The sequence below is a fragment of the Gopherus evgoodei genome, chromosome 2, assembly GCF_007399415.2.
Source record: "Gopherus evgoodei ecotype Sinaloan lineage chromosome 2, rGopEvg1_v1.p, whole genome shotgun sequence".
NCBI lineage: Eukaryota > Metazoa > Chordata > Testudines > Testudinidae > Gopherus > Gopherus evgoodei.
This window is the reverse complement of record NC_044323.1, coordinates 276,337,013-276,351,182: the sequence shown is the minus strand read 5'-3', so window position 1 is coordinate 276,351,182 and position 14,170 is coordinate 276,337,013. Positions and strand designations below refer to the sequence as shown.

The following is a 14,170-nucleotide window of genomic DNA, read 5'->3' as shown; positions in this document are numbered from 1 at the left end:
TACTTTATCCCATAAAACGTTTAAAAGAGATGTAAAGTCAGATCCTCAGCTGGCGTCTATCAGTGTAGATTCATTGAAGAGAATAGAGCTGTGCTGCCTTGTACCAACTGAGGATCTGGTCTGTAGTTTTTTTGTTTGTTTTAAGCCACAGTCCCTGGATAGCTGAGACAGTTGCCTGTACCTTCATTTTAGAGGAATCTTCCTCTATTCTCCTCACCCTCCCTTACTCTGTAATTTTTCCTTAACTTGCTAATTAGTGGCCAAAGTAGTTCTCCTTGCCTCTAGCAGGAAATGAGGGATGTCCAGGTTCATATGGGGTGACTGTGCAAGTTTGTCAGTGAATAGACAAGTAGAAACAGTGCAGCTGACAATCCTGCCAGATCGCTCGGTGAGTACGGAGCAAAGGGCTGATTTTCTGTGGTGTGCTGAATGAACACTGATCCAGGCAACAAGAGTTCCGATGTCTCTGCAGAGGCTGGGATGCCCTGTCCAGCAGGGCTCTATTATTGAAGAGATATTCCAAAGTGAATGCACAACTGTTCATTAAGTTGTTTTCAGTAGCTTCTAGCTTTTTTATTTATTTATTTTGGTCTTAAAAAATCCTTGCTGGTTTCTAGCTCTGAGTAATACTGCATCCCTAATGTTGAAAAGTGTGAGGTTTAATTAGCAATGTGCTAACTATCTAAGCCACACTTTTCCTTCTGAGAGCAGTAGTAGCAGCTAGAACAAGAGTTAAATAAGGGCACTCTGACAACTTTGAGGAACCAGGTATTTGTTTTTGAAAGCTAATATTTGCGTTCTGCTAGGCTTATCTGAAGGAATTTTTTTATCTGCTGTTGGTGATATTAATTCATACGTTGTTAAATGCCAGCTCCTACATGTTGGACATCAGACCATGATTGACAGACTTGGCTTCTGCTGGACATGGCAGGAAAGGGCCAGAACTAGAGATGAGACTGTCATAGGGACCCAAGGTGAAAAATTTTGGGTTTGGATTCTGAAACTTCGCTTTTTTTCGCCCACAAAGTTCGGGCTTGGCTGAGCTCTGCTTCAGAGCTGGGTCATTAAAAGTGCTTAAAGATAATTAAAAAAACATTTTTTTTACAAATGTTTTGAATTCTTGAATGACAAAAAAAACCTAAGGAATGTGGATCTATGCAAATTAGTGCAGGATATTTTATACTTCTGTTCCATGTATTTGGAATATATCCAACGTGCATTGCATCTCTGAAGACTGTGGCCTTCAGAAAACAAGCTCTGTAAATTCAGTCCTGTTAAAATTGTATAACTCCCACTTTCTTTCCCACTCACTTTGAATTTTGACATATTTTTAGAAACTGATATTCTGACCAAATAATTGAAATTTCAGGCTAGTGGCTCTTCCATTCCCCCCTGAATATGTATTACTAAGAATTAGCATCTTGCATTGTAGCCAAGAAGAAACCTCCTTGAGGTTCCTCAACTAATACGACTCCTTATCTCTCTTGCTGTACATTGGATGAAATCCCGGTCCCATTGAAGTCAATAGGAGAACTCCTATGACTTCTTTGGGGTCAGGATTTCATCCAACGTCTTCATGAAAGTAATAGCTTTAGTGAAATCTGGCTTAAAAATACTTATCCTCCCCTCCCTTTTATGATGTGGGGATTCTTTTCCTGCCTGTGGTTTTGCTCCTTGAGGAGTTGTTAATTAGATATGTAGGACTTAAGACAATATTGTACTAAATGTTGCTATTTTTTTCTGTGTATTTTATCTTTTATTAATTGTGTGTTTCTTTGACCTGGGGTGGTTGCTGTTGGTATAGATTATACAACTTAATACTGCAAAACCAAAGGTAGTTTTTACAACAGTTTTGTCCCATGTTTGTTTACATTAACTGAAATTAGCCGAGTTTGCTTTTGTGTTTTAACTATCTGTGCAGAGAGTATATAAAATATTTGTTTTTAATATGTATGCAAATATTTGAGGGCAAACTGCAAGCAGGAAATACACATGCATCCTGTGTACCACTTGACAGAAGGTTTAGCAACTTGGCACTCTGCGAATTATAGGTATACATTGTCATTGTATGAACAAGTACTTATTTGGTAATTTTAAGTAAAAATGCTGATCCACCTGCCTGTTTGAGAGACAATGCTATTCCCTAATGGGAAGTAATATGATTAAATTGTTGTAAAGCTGTGTGCTGTGTTTTATTTGTAATTGCTTACTGTTTTACTGGAAGTGGCATGTTATTTTAAGGCCCAGCGTTCTAGCTGATGAAAGCATTTTATCACAGTCAGCAGTAGCCCTCTCTGTCTACTTGTCAATCTGCTTGCATCAGCATTTGCTTCAGAGGAAGAAAATACTGTCTATGTCTATGTATATAATATATAAATATTTACAACTTTACATACTCACGTATACAGAGGAAACCCTCATACCTTTGCAGATACCTGAGGATGATGGGTTGCACGCTACCTTTCATTTCCATGAAGTACAACACTGAAGCCAGGCTTTTGTAGCTGGCACTAACCTCTGCATGGTGCTTGAGGTCTGCCACCCCGAAGTGCTGGCTATTCCCGTCCTATCTGCCTATCTCACTGGTTCTCAAATGTCATTTCATTGTGACCCCCCCTTCTGATGATAAAAATTACTACATGACCCCAGGAAGGGAGACTGAAGCCTGAGCCTGCCCAACCCTGGGCAGGTGGGCCAAAGCCCGAGCCCCACCGCCCTGGGTGGGGGGGCAAAGCTGAAACCCAAGGGCGGGGGGCCTGTAACCTGAGCCCTGCCACCCAGGGCTGAAGCCCTCGGGCTTTGGCTTCAGTCCTGGGCAATGGGACTCTGGCTTTGGCCCCAGGCCCCAGCAAATGATGCCAGCCCTGGCAACCCCATTAAAATGGGGTTGCGACCCAGTTTGGGGTTGTGACCCACAGTTTCAGATCCGCTGGTCTCCCTTGGTCATTTGCCTCCTCTTGACTTTAATTTCGCAGTTGGGCAGTTTTTATATTCCTGTTGGAGTTAAGAGTCTTTGCGGTGGAAGATTCTAAGGGGGAAGTGTAAAACAATGGACTCACAGGGTGGAGTGTGCCAATATGCATGGGCTACCTTTGAGGGTAGCAAAGACCCACTCGATGTGACTCAGTGCATTGTTGTACTGAGCTGGTCTATAGAAACAATAGCTCAGAGTGGTATGAGCTGCTCTGTTCATTTCAAGGTGGGAGGCCAACTCTGAAGGATTTCATTACTGATGATGCTTACTCCTGATGTGTGTGAGCAGAAACATTCAGCTGTTCCAAGATGGTGAGTGGAGGATAAGTCTTACCACTTCTTTTTTTCCAGTTTCCTAAATAAGGAGAGCTGTTATATGAGTCGACGAGTGAAAGAACATTGTCCATCTAACACATGCAGTAAAAGTGGTGCGTTGCCATATATTAGTTATGTTTATATTCCGGATACAGAATTTGTTATAAAAGCATATGAACTCAAGTAGTATAACACTGTGTTGTATTGGAGGATTTATCTCCCTTTAAGGAGATAGTGTGGTCTGGTGGATTGACCGCGGGCAGGGAGCCAAGTACATGTGAGTCTGAGTTCTGCTCTGTATCTGTTTCAGAGCGGGCCTTCCTCAGGTCATGGGGCTTGCATAGACTAGGATAAGAGATATATATTCAAAGGGTGCTGGCTAAATTGGTTCAGCTGTGCATTTTTAAATATCCACCTTTTATTCTAGTCCAGATACACCTGCTGTGGGGCCATCCTGGGATACGTGCTGAGTGCCCCCAACTCCTACTGACGTCAGTGGAAATGGACTGTCTTCAGACACTCACAGGATCAGGCCCTATACTCCTCTCCTTCTCTCTTCCCCCTCCATACCAGAAGATAATTCTTATCCAGAGTTCATGGGAGGATTAGTTCATGTGTAAAATCTATGGCCGCAGTTCAGCAAGGTGCCTGAGTTCTTGCCTAATATAAAACATGTGAGTTGTCCCACTGACTGCAGTGAAGTTATTCGTTGGCTGAGAGTTATTTTATGTCCCAATTTAAAAAAAGCCCAAGAAGTACTAAGTGCCCTTAGAATTATTAAATGTACAACAAAATTACAGTAAATATTACTACATTACATTTCATTAGCCACTGGCATTAAGGATGGGATTTTCAGAAGTGCTCAACGTTGGCGTAATTGCTCCTGTTGAAGTCCATGGTAGAGATCCTGTTGGCTGCAGTGGCTGCATATGGAGATAAGTTTACCTTGGCCAGCAATAGATTAGTAAAACAAAACAACTACCCACCCTGAGAAGCCATTTTTTCGCCCACTTCACCAAAATACTCTCATTCTGCCCCATCAACCCTCTCCAATAGATGGCTTTTGCCAGTTAGGCATACATGTCAACACGTTGCTGAACCAAGGTCTGTATAATGCTTAAGTATTTTTATTTTTTTTAAAACCCCCATTTAAAAATTTTTTGGCGGAAAAATTGTCTCAGACCCATTCAGAATTTTTTTGATTTATAAAGAACAATATCTTTCACTGGGTTCAGTATTCTACTCTGCCACAAAGTTCCTGTGTGACCTTGGACAAGTCATTTAGCCCCTCTGTGCCGCAGTTCCCCATCTTTGAACTAAAGATAATAGCACTGCCTTACCTTGTGATGGATATTATGAGGATAAATGCATTAAAAGATGGCGAAGCGCTTTGAGAGCTACTCACGCAAAGCACTACATAAGTGCATTTTTAAGCATTATTATTTTAATTATTATTATTGGCTTAGTTTTCATTTTGCTGAGGATGGAGAAAGAAAAACTAAATTGGTCTAGTCATGTTCTCATTTTCATAAGTTAGTGCAATATTACTGCATCTTAGTTCAAACCAGTGAAGGGGGAAATGGTCATTTTTAGAGACTTAAAATCGTATAACCTCTCTTCTAACCCAGCCTTCTATAAATGTTGGCCTTAAATTAAGTTGACATGGTCGTGCTATGTTTTCTTACAACAGAGAATCTCAATATGTTCAAAACACTGTAGTTTGTAAATTAAAACTGCACAAAAAAACCAAGTTATGTGTGTGGGTAAGTTGGTTTCTTTGCTTTGTACCTACACTAATTTTCTCTTTGCCCTCACTATATTTTGATGTCCTTCCGGACTGGCACTGGATTAAAAAACCTGAAAATGTAAGTTGGAGAGGAGTAGTGACATTAGCCTAATGTTTTATAGCTTCAGAGTTAATACTGATGTTATCCTTTAAATCTGCTTTATTGAATATTCATAGGGAAGCCTGAATATATTAAATGGCAAAGTCTCCCCACCTTCTCCTTCATTTCATAGGTGTAAATTTAGAAGACTTATGGGAAGAGAAATTGAAAGCTTTGTGATTACGTGGGAGCTAACAATTGATCTTCAAAGTATGATTGTTAATGGGTCCTTCAGTATCCACTTCACATATAGCGTTTTTTTTTTTTCTTGAACTGTATTGAAATGGTTTTTAATACACATAGCAGGAGTATTTGCTTTTGGCAGATAAGTGTACATCAGAATGGTTTAATTATACAGTAACTCAGAGAGCTTTTCTGCTGACAGTCTGACTCAGTGTGTGATGATGCAATCATGGGCCTTGTTTCAACTTGACATGTCCTGCAAGGGATACACTTTCCCTTCCCATGTACAATGCAATGCACTTCAAGATGTCAGTGCTATTTATGCTCTCAATCCCCTTCATTCTACAGCAGTCCATGAGGAGTGAAAGATGATCTGCACATTAGAGTGCTAGTGAGATGTGTCTCGGAAATGGTTTCCTGACGGTAGGATAGGACTTGGTGTTAGAGAGTGTCAAGGCCTGTGAGGAATAGCCAAGATAGCACACTGGAAAGCAGCCAAAACTGATGCTTATGTCTATGCTGCAGCTGAGTGTGTGACTCCTAGCCCAAGTAGACAGAGACACATTAGCTCTGCTCAATCTAGCATGCTAAAAATAGCAGTGTGGATGTTGTGACATGGATGACAGCATGGGTTAGATGCCTGAGTACAAGCCCACCTACTCCCTAGGTCAGAGTTCAGGTGGCTACCTGTGCCTCTGCATGTGCTGCTATGTCCACAATGCTGTTATTGAGTGCACTAGTTCAAGTCTGACTGGACTGGGAGACATGCTTCTAGCAGCAAAGTAGACATACTCCCAGGGACCCAGGGTGCATACTCTAGTTGCTAGCCAGTGCTGAATTTTGTGAAGCATCTATGCTGCTATTATTAACCGTGATAACTAGATGAAAGTTAATATGGGTATGCCTACCTGTGCTCCAATCACACCTTTGCTTTGCAGCGTAGAAGTACCCCTGGTGTTCCCAGGCTGGGGAAAGGCAACTGAGGGCTATGGGCAGAAGATGAGTCTCTTCCATCTGGTCTTGTGAAAATGAATTATTTATTTATATTTCAGTAGTGCCTGGAGGCCCCACTGTGCCAGGCACTGTGTAAACATGAAGTAAGATGGTCCTTGCCCCCAAAGATTTTGCGATCTAACTAAACAAGATAAGTGATATGTGGGGGGAAAACCGAGGGGAAGTGATTTGCCTAAGGCCACGCAGCAAATCACTAGCATAGCTGGGAATAGAGTCCAGGTCTCCTGAGTAAATATTTTAATTCTCCTAAACTGGTGTTTGACTTAATAAAAATTGCCATAAATTGTGTTTGCAGGACAAAATTTCATGACAGTACAGCGTAATAGCATGGGAAATATTGACAGAAGTGTCCCTTCGCTGTCAAAAAACTTCAAAGTTAAACTTTGAACCAGTTATAGAGATGAGTGCAGGAAAGAAATGTAATTTCCCCCCAAAACTTGTCCCTGTTTTTGCCTGGTTCTAGGGCGGTCTCCAATCATTGGAGACCTATTATAAATGATGACATCACAAGAAGCATGGGAGTAAAAGTGGAGCTGATGAGGGGAAGGGAATTTAGTCACTGTGAAATTATTAAAAACTGTTTAAGTGATATTAAAATAAAGGAAACCTTTGTTCAGTTAAGGGCGTAGGAACTTACAATAAATGTCTGTGTCCTTCTCCCGGTCCTCCCAAATAAATAAAACCCAGAGATGATCAGACTTTACACATATGGTACTTGTAAGGTGTAAATCAAGCAGGAGAAAAAGCAATATTTAAATAAACCTTTTATGCTACCAATATGTGGAACAAAGGGATCAATTTAAAGCCCTTTGCAGGTAGTTTTTAAATTGCTTGAATACATATTTACATACAATCTATGGTCTGCAATATCAATTCATGCACAACAGATAGTAGTTTTAAAACGACTATCTATTTAATATTAAATCCGCAGAATCAAGAAAGTACGTAGTTGAAGGCAGGTAGAGATGAGAAGACAAGGATAATACTATCTTCTTGCGCATAGATAGAGCACAGTGTTAAAATCACTGAGCTGCATACATACCTTGAGAGTTCTGTGGTACTCAGTAGAATGAGGTCAGAATGGAATGAGACCAGAGTCTTGCTTTTTTTTAGATGTAGTTTAATCTTAAATGCAAGATATTTAAAGCTATGTTCTAAGAATTTTTTGTTGTTGTTTCTAGCTAGATTTTTGTGCGCTCTCCCTCACCCCCCCCCCCTTTAAGGTCAAGTCTAAAGCTAGCTCAGGATTCACGTAATCAAAATTAGTGCTGCCTTGCTACTTCACACTGAGGGGAAATTTCCAGTTTGATAGATAAAATAGTCACTATGGCAACGTACATGGCCACCTAGTCCACAGTGCTTTGCGCAATATGGTGTATAAATAGACGATGATGTCTTTCCCTGAATCAACGTGTTTTTTTATGAAGCCGTCTGTCTTTTGTAAAGAGATTGAAATGCAGTTAGGAGATGGATTAGGCTGCTGCAACAATCGGTATTCAGGCAGCAGAAATGAACAAATTTAATTGCAAAGGTTTCTTTAAAAAACGAACAAAAGAAAAAACCCACCCACCACCACCACACCAATGTTTGGGAGGAAGTGCAAGTAAGAAATGGCAGGTGTATACTAAGGAAGAGGCTGACACCCCTTTCCTGATTAAAAATGCAAATCTGTTCAGAAACATTGAGTCAGAAGCCTTGTTGGGGGAGGTAGTAGGGGATAGAGGAAGAGTGAGCGTTAGGTATGCATTGCTATTTAACCAATAACAGCAGCTTTTTTTCTGACTTTCGTATTTCTTAGCACTGTAGTTATCTAAGGCCCTATGGACTGACCCGTGTGTCCATGTGGTGCCCTTTATTGGACTCTGTGTAGGTGTAGGTATCTGCCCACATGTTGTTCCTTGCAGGACTGGGAACGAAATGCCTGGTTTTTGGAATTGGTCTTGAGTTACAAGTGTTAAAGGGCTGGGATTGGAATGTTAAAACCTTTAAAAATACAATTTCTTGTGGAACTGTGAAGATGAAATAATCCTTAAACAGCTTGTGGTTTACACTCATTTCACTAATTTACTGGAGGGAGGGAGAGAGCGAGAATGACTTTTAAAACAGTGGTGGCTGAGGTGTTGGTTGGTGGTTACTTGTCAATACAGCCCATCTTCCTATGGTTGGAGATCCCCTTTCAGTCTAATTCAGTCATGATGTGATAAACTGGTACTGTAGTTGGTGCATAACCATACGTCTGTAGTAACCACAACAGAAGAGCTTTTTTCCCCTCTGTGAATCTGTTCGTTAGCAACAGTTGCTAAAGAGATGTTTCCATTGTAGTTTACCAATATTTGTTTTATTTTAATCTATTTGTCATAAGGCATCTATAGGAGGAATAAGTTTAAGGCCATTAAGTTAGAATTGAGTTGCTCGCCCTTTATTTAAAGTACGTAAGAATGGCCATGCTGGGTCAGACCAAAGGTCCATCTAGCCCAGTATCCTGACTTCCCACAGTGGCCAATGCCAAGTGCCCCAGAGGGAATGAACAGAACAGGTAATCATCAAGTGATTCATCCTCTGTTGGCTATTTCCAGCTTCTGGCAAACATAGGCTAGGGACACCATCCCTGCCCATCCTGGCTAAAAGCCATTGATGGACCTGTCCTCCAAGAATTTATCTAGGTAGACTCATCCTGGTGGCCCTGGAGATGTTGCCCAAACTGTATAGGCAGCTAGCGATGCTTGCCCAAACTGCCTTTCCATGTCTGACCCAAAGCCTGCTTAGGCCACCTCTCGAAGCGAAAGGCAGCAGCTGAGTCTCTACATGCCAGTTCACTCCTTGGCCTCTCTGGGTATGTCTACACTGCAGTTAAACACCTGTGGCTGGCCCATGCCAGGTGACTTGGACTCTAAGGGGTTGGGCTAAAGGGGCTGTTTAATTGCAGAGGTTTAGGCTTGGGCCACAGCCCAGGCTGTAGGAACTTGAGAGGTGGGAGGATCCCAAAGCCCAGGCTGTGGCCCTTGCCTGAACCTCTGCACTGCAATTAAACAGCTCCTTAGCCCGAGCCCTGCGAGCTCGAGTCAGCTGGCACCGGCCAGCTGCGGCTGACTAATTTCAGTGTAGGCATATCCTCTGCTGAGATTGAGGGTGACAGTTGTGATGGTAGCTTTAGTGAACAATGGAATGTGCCCACCAGAAGTCGAATTAGCAAAGTCAACTTGCTTCCTGCAAGTCACATTACAGTTTTGTGCTGGCAACTTCATTTAGCTATAGTATCAACCCAGGCAAAATTCAGACCACTGACATAGGAGTATGTCCTGTTATCATGTCTTTAAGCTATTTGTCCCTCTCTCCATTCCTTTACATCAGTCCTGAGTGATGCAAGGCAGTGTATTTGTGGCACATAATAAAGTTATACCCTTTGGACTGGAATACAGGTTTGTTGTTAGGTTTTCCCCTCAGACAGAATTCTGTTTCTGACAACATAAAGGACACAAACAAATGTGAGATGACAAGCCTTGGAGGTCTAGAATTGAGAATTGCACATCCAGAACAATGAGACTCAGTTTAATCCTTGAACAAAAGACCCAGTGGCATTTTGCATTGTCTAACAGGCTTTCCCCCTTCTGTGATATACTGTCCGTCTCTCAGAAGGATGCTTGAGCCACTGTTTCTGATGTTGTTTTAATTATTCCCTGGAGGCTAAACTCTGCCATGTCAATTCTTTTTATTCACCCTTACTGCAGATTGTCATCAATTTCAGTTGTGTAGTTTTGTTTGGGGGGTGTGTGTGCGCGTGTGTACAAGCAAACTAGTTAAGGCTGTTCTCATTGCCAGGCAGTTTGCTTACTGATATGATTCATCCCATATTTGTATACTTGCTGCTCGGAGGAAGGTTATACATTTGTATGGTAATAATGAGGTCTTGCTTAAAATAGATCAACTTCCTGTATTTTCTTGTCCTTCTGTTTGCTTGTGAGCTGTTGGGTGTTGCTAGTTCAATTATTTGTCCCTGTTGCTATGTGCAAGTATCAGTTTGTTTTAAAATGAGGTATCTCCTGGAGCTAGAACCTAGGCAGTTTTCTGGTCTTGTTTGGCCAATACTAGGGTAGAAATACCCTTTGTATGCAGAATTCTGAGCCCCTTGAGAGGGGAGCCCTTTCGGTTGTCAGATTGTACTAGAAAACTACTATCAGCCTAGGACAAGTGACTTATTGTTCTGTGCCCTTCCCTCCCGCTCCGCTCCACTCCCTTACTTAATGAAGTCCAACCTATAAAACGGCATGAAAGTTAAAATAGTGTGATCGTCCTGCTGTTTCAATTCAGTGTTAGAACCTCTCTTATCTTCTTTTCTAGGAAGAGCGGGTCTAAAAGGGCAAACTTTTGTAGTGAATGATTTCCCCCTGCCCCCCCCTTCTGATTGTTTCATTTGGCCTTTAGCAGGCAAGTTCTGGTTCAAAAATGACCCAATCTCAGTGAATGACTCGGTTAAATTTCATTGTATTTGGCACTGTTTGATACATGAGAGGGAGCACGTTTCTTATTCTCATAAAGACCTTGGTGAAAAATGCTGCCATTTTGCAGCAGCAGCCCTAGCACAGGTTGCAGATAACCATGTGAAAAATAATAGGGAGTGGGGGAACGTTCTGTTTGATTGCAGTGTAGCAGAATCATGGGATAATTGTATGGGGTGGTTCTGTTTGCTATGCCAATGCTTACAATTACTATGCAACTCTGTCTTTCTGAAGCATTTACTGCTATGTAAAATTGAAATCTGCATTATCCCCTGCTGGGAGCGCCTGGGCCTAGGGACTGGTTACTATAGAAACTAATATCAAGGAGCTGGCTTGTGCTTTTCTTCAAAGTTGTATAAGAGCGTATTTCACAGTTCCATGCAATCCTGTGCAAATGTTTGATTACAGCCAAGAAGATAGGGAATGTGGCTCTCCTTGCTACAACTGAAGTGCATGCATCTCAAATGGGTACTGCAGTCTGAAAATGAGCATTCTGAAGAATGCCTGTATCAGAGGTTGACAGCGTGTATGTTTCTGATGTTGCCAAAAGAGCCATAGATTTGAAGGATTGACGAATACAGTGAGAATTGATGGCAGAATATTCTTATATTCTGGGCATCACTTCAACATCTCAAAGTGAAATGTAAGGCTAGGAATTGGTGCTGTTTCTCCACTGGATAACAGCTGTCACATACGGATACTGAGCTGGAGTCTATTTTAGTGTGTATAGTGAATAGCATTGTTAATAAAGTTTCATTTGCAGAGCCAGATTCTGCTCTCATTTCCATCTGTGCAGTTTTAAGTTGTAATGGGGTTGCATAGCAGAATGAAAAGAGACAAGAACAGAGGTGACTTTGACAATCCAGGTTTTGTGGTGCTGGCAGTCTGGAAAATATCCTCGTTCTTCTTGAACAATTATTATGTTGTGGTCTGAGGGATGAAGATGGAATCCCATGATATGTTTGTATCTTCAGAGTAGAACCCCATTTTCGTGAGAAGGGGAATACAACATAGGGATAGTCACCTGCAGTAGAGTAACAATCTCTGAGCAGAGAATATTTCATACAGTCAGAAGAATGGCTCAAAGAAGTGGGCATACCCAATGCACAATGGTACCTGGACTGTGAACAATTCCCCAGATATTGTGAATTAAAGTCAAGGGCAGTCTTATTACCAGCCAAGTTTGTAGCATCAGCAACATAATCTGAGGTGTGAACGTGTATTCTAATTTATAATTGAAAGCTAGTTGAACATATTTGAGTATAAAAATATGGATAATCACGCTTTTTAGAATAAGATTTCATAAGAATGGCCATCTAGTCAAAGGTCCATCTAGCCCAGTATCCTGTCTTCCGACAGTGGCCAATGCCAGGTGCCCCAGAGGGAATGAACAGAACATGTAATCATCAGTGATCCATTCCCTGTCTCCCATTCCCAGCTTCTGGCAAACAGAGGCTAGAGACACCACCCCTGCCCATCCTGGCTAATAGCCATTGATGGACCTATCCTCCATGAACTTATCTAGTTCTTTTTTGAACCCTGTTATAGTCTTGGCTTTCACAACATCCTCTGGCCAGGAGTTCCACAGTGACTGCGTTGTGTGAAAAAATACTCATTTTGTTTTTTGTTTAATTGACCTTGTTATCCATAATACAGAATATTAACTTGCCTGTTCACATGATACCATTGGTTTAGTGCAGTCATGATTTTGAGTATTTTTGGACAACAATAAAATGTTTCCAGGTAACTTGTTAGTGTCAGAGCTGCACAGCATGTGTTGGTTGATATTGCTGAGAAACTTTGTTAATCAAGAGGTCAGTCCTGGGGCTGGTTTTAGTCAACATCTTCATTAATGATCTGGATGATGGGATAGATTGCACCCTCAGCAAGTTCGCAGATGACACTAAACTGAGAGAAGAGGTAGATATGGTGGAGAGTAGGGATAGTGTCCAGAGTGACCGAGACACATTGGAGGATTGGGCCAAAAGAAATCTGATGAGGTTCAACAAGGATAAGTGCAGAGTCCTGCACTTAGGACAGAAGAATCTGATGCACAGCTACAGACTGGGGACTGACTGGCTAATCGGCAGTTCTGCAGAAAATGACCTGGGGATTATAGTGGACGAGAAGCTGGATATGAGTCAACAGTGTGCCCTTGTTGCCAAGAAGGCTAACGACATATTGGGCTGCATTAGTGGAACCATTGCCAGCAGATCGAGAGAAGTGATTATTCCCCTCTGTTCGGCACTGGTCAGGCCACACCTGGAGTATTGCGTCCAGTTTTGGGTCCCCCACTACATAAAGGATGTGGACAAATTGTGGAGTCTCCAGTGGAGGGCAATGAAAATGATTAGGGGGCTGGAGCACATGACTTATGAGGAGAGGCTGAGGGAACTGGGCTTATTTAGTCTGCAGAAGAGAAGAGTGAGGGGAGATTTGATAGCAGTCTTCAACTACCTGAAGGGGGGTTCCAAAGAGGATGGAGCTAGGCTGTTCTCAGTGGTGGCAGATGACAGAACAAGGAGCAATGGTCTCAAGTTGCAGTGGGGGAGGTTTAGGTTGGATATTAGGAGTCACTATTTCACTAGGAGGGTGGAGAAACACTAGAATGGGCTACCTAGAGAGGTGGTGGAATCTCCATCCTTAGAGACTTTTATGGCCTGGCTTGACAAAGCCCTGACTGGGATGATTTAGTTGGGGTTAGAATAGGTGACCTCCTGAGGTCTCTTCCAACCCTAATCTTCTATGATTCTATGAATCTGCATGCCTTGTAGTAGTGGAGAGAGAGTCTCTTCTCTGCTTCCCAGCAAATGGGTGCTAAGCCGAGTGCTGTAAGACTTCATTATTTTTACATAACACGCTCCCTACAAGTCTAGTACATTATTTGTAATTATGCATGTGTTAAAGCTAAAGAACACTTGATAAACAGGCGAATAAAGCACGTTATGGTGGATTATCTCTGTTGAGAACCAGCGGTTCTCTTAACTGTGGTGCCCAAGGGAGGCACAGGAATGTATGAAGGGTGTGTGTGTGAGATGTGTGCTTTTTTTTATGGTAGGAGCTCTGGCTGTCAGCCTCGGGTGGCTGGGACTTGTGCAGAAGGGCCATGCACACCTGGGCGGCAGGGATACTGGGGACAGCGGGAGCCTCGCCGCTTGGGATCTCCTTTCTTCCCTCTCCATTCCCTCACTGGGAGGCAGCATAGACTTGGGCTTTCCTTCCCTCCTCCCCAATCCTCACCCGGAGGCACAGGGCTCCAGCTGTCAGGTCCAGGGTGACAGCAGCAGAGCAGAAGAATGGGTG

At 42.3% G+C, this 14,170-nt stretch overlaps 1 protein-coding gene across 12 annotated transcripts in view; it reads left to right on the top strand.

Annotated features, from left to right (window-relative positions):
* MTSS1 (MTSS I-BAR domain containing 1) overlaps window positions 1-14,170 on the top strand; it is a 170,779-nt gene that overhangs the window by 29,440 nt on the left and 127,169 nt on the right. The window lies entirely within an intron of this gene.